The sequence below is a fragment of the Schistosoma mansoni genome, chromosome 1, assembly GCF_000237925.1.
Source record: "Schistosoma mansoni strain Puerto Rico chromosome 1, complete genome".
Taxonomy (NCBI): Eukaryota; Metazoa; Platyhelminthes; class Trematoda; order Strigeidida; family Schistosomatidae; genus Schistosoma; species Schistosoma mansoni.
Window position 1 is genome coordinate 58,994,604 of NC_031495.1, and position 3,647 is coordinate 58,998,250.

Sequence of the window (3,647 nt, forward strand, 5' to 3'; positions counted from 1 at the left end):
ACACAAATCAAACGAGATTTGTTTGGCGCATATATATCTGGTACTCCTTTGCACCAATAATTATGTGTTCAAATAAATAAACGAATAAGTAAATTCTAATAACGTTATGAATTATTCACAACTATTCATTATTCATATATAGTTGAAATCATGAGTCAATTGAAGCTAGACCAACGTAGAAAACCTGGAAGCACTGGATGGCCATTTCGTCATATTGTGGGACTCCTTAGCAGTGCGCATCCACGATCTCATCTCGCGAGAATCAAACCCAGGACCTACCAGTCTCGTGCCAGAGAACTTCATTATTCAATCAAACATTTTGTTAATGTATATATCATTAAGAATTTAGTATTTCATAATAAAAAAATGGTCTAAAATTATTAATATATACAAAAACTGGTAACTCATATGTCCTTAATAACGTCAATCATTAAGGATATTAACGCCAACAACAAGAAAAAAACCCAACTTCAGCAAGATATTATCAAAGTTTTCTTAAAATAAATAATAAATTTATAAAACTATATAAATTAACAATGAAATTCAAGGTTAAAAAAGGAATGTTAATTAACTATTTCTCAGTTTTACATTGTACATAATAATACCCTATTTATTTCTACCCAGTATCCACCATCTTTCATCAGTCAATTAGCTAATAATAGAATTAATAGAATTAAGTTAAATCTTGTCTTATTTTATAATTTCATTTTATTATAATTAACTTATCAATCTATCCCTGTTCAATGTAATCTACATACATCTATTTAATATAGAAAAAGATCATTATATTAGATAATTTATAATAAACTATACAGATTTCATTAAGTAGAAAACAAAAAATAGAAAAACAAAATTAGACGGAAATCATTTCTATATATATATATAGAGAGAGAGAGTGTGTGTGTGTGTAAAGTTGTGCTTAGATACTAGGAAATGTAACTCAAAAAAAAACAGTTCCTTTTTTATACAAACACATATTGTATAATATATCTGATTATTGATGTTAATATTATTTCTTTAATGAAGAGAAATAAGTAGTTGTAATACAATGAGTTGAATAATCTACAACTTAATCTGAAAAATTTAATTAGAGTTAGTAGATTTAGTCTACAGAATATATACACATTCTGTCTTACTTAATGATTATGTATAGTTGAGTTAATCTCCATCTTATCATACAAAACTAAGCTAACAGACATATTTAGTGATTATTGGCACACGTTAATATATATATGGTAAATTATTTCAGTTTTTCTTGCCTATTAGCCATTATGAGAAAGTCTTATAGTTAGTATAATATATCTGAGCAATTACTAAGATATAGAATAATCTCTTTTCAAGGTGATAATGTAAATTGGATCGTTCAGTAGACATAAAAGTGATATTGATCATCAGGAGGGGTTTCGTGGAGATTTCCATATTTTCATAATTGACATCATGAGTCAATTAACCGATCGGTTAAGTGCTCTGGCGCGGTGACCAGTGGAGTTCAACCACGTTTGTTGTGAGATGACAACTCACTGAAGACAATTGGTGAACGGTTGCTCAAGCATCATGGATTGGTTGAAGTTAGACATTAACACCGTTGGATTCCGGTCGGCTCAGTGGTCTATCGGTTAAGTGAGATCGTGGATGCGCACTTCTGAGGATTCCCATAATAGGACGAAACGGCCGTCCAGTGCTTCCAGGTTTTTCATGGTGGTCTAGCTTCAATTGACTCATGATTTCAACTATGATATTGATCAATCTCAACGTGATATTATCAGAGAAGATTTTTAATTGACAACTTTGTCCTCATATTATGTGATAGAAGTGCTTGTTCCTTATTTCTTAGGGAACATTTATTTCACCTAATTCTGTTTACTAAGTATTGATAAATATATTTGTTACATTCTCTATTTGATTGCGGTAGAATACAATATACAAATAACGACACTCAAACATATAGAACCTCACAGTTTCAAATCAGAAAACGGAAGGGGCAAGAGAAGTGATTATTAGGTAAGAATCAAAAAATGTATAGAAAATTATCAGTATTTGTAGTTATAATTCAGCCAAGCAGCAAGGAGGCACGTTATGCTGTCATTCAATCGTAGCCTGCCACGTTGATATTTTGGAAAGCTCTATCGGGCTCCGATTGGATGGAAACTCTTCGGCTCCTTTAGAACCTCTGGGGAATCCGTTGTGCTCCATGAAGCCGTCCCAACAAATATGTAAATAAATGAAATGTTCTGTATGGAATTCACATTCTAAATGATAGATAAAAATAATTTTTACTTTAGAAAGGAGACTGGGAAACAAAATAATTAAACTATTACATTCAACAGTTGCATCATCAAAATTAGAATCTTTTATAGTGCTACATAAAATATCTGTTCAGAAATAAGTAAGTTTATTCTTCCCTCTAAGCAACACAACTTAAGTGAATTAATCAGGATCCAAGCGGTCTCAGTTTTTAAAGCTGAATACAACTTTAACATAGCAGGAGAGAATTATCTTATGTTAAACCCAGTAGATAGAATCAGAGGATTTCTATGTTCCATTATTAAGCAATAATGTCTTCCGCTAGTATTATCAAGTCAGTTAACACAACTTAACATGATTAAAATAAATTTATACACCTGTGACAATTCTAATTACTGAACTCATTCTTAACAGTGGGATTTTCGAATGGTATCTTCATCAAGGAAACTATGCCACTACTCGTTGACAACTTGAATAGATGTTCATTTGTCTAAATTACTGTTGAAGGAGATAATAAATTATGGATAAGTTACAGCCATCATTCATCTGGCAACAGAATAATCCGGTGTAAAGTGAAAATGAGGTCGAAGATATTGAGATTTTTATTAAATGTAGGTAATGTAGATATATTAGAAATTAAAAAGCGAAAATTATTTCAATTTAGCATAAAACGGAGCTAAAATGAGATAATAAATGAAAACTTTATAACAGTATGCTTCAACTAAGAAAATCATGAAGTGCTTGATAGTTAACAATCCAGTACCTCAAATACCAATTATGTATTCTACAGAAAAATATATAATTTACTTATTTATAATGTTACCCTAATGTTGTATATTGCTTTTCTCCTCTAGACTTTGAATTATCTAATTTTCCCTTAAATTTCCTAACTGAAATGCTACCTGTAGTACATGAAATTCTTTCAATTAATTGACATCACTTCGTTGTCTTTGAGCCTGAATCTGATATTGTTTTGGGAATATACTATGAAAAAAGCGTACATCACAAGTACTACCATGCAAAAGTTTAGGTCAAAAAAAACATTTTAAACGAATATGATGTATTTGACTGACAAGTAATTTATATTTGTGACAGTGAACAAAGTACCACATTTTTTATATTCTCTCATATAGATTATTCTTTAGTCGGTACTCCAGTTTTTTAAATAATCGTAGAACAATTTGCGCAAATCTGAGGCTAGTGAATTTCCTTAACATGTCATAAAATTGGTACTGAATAGTTTCGAATTATACTGCCTATTTTCGGTAAAAACGTTTAGATAGATCAATAACTTCATTTGACAGAAAAAGTTTTTTTCTTTCCAATTATCAATACCGAAATAACAATCAACTAGTCATTCGACACATTTTCATTTGGTCACGTTTTATAGAATAGGTGATCTA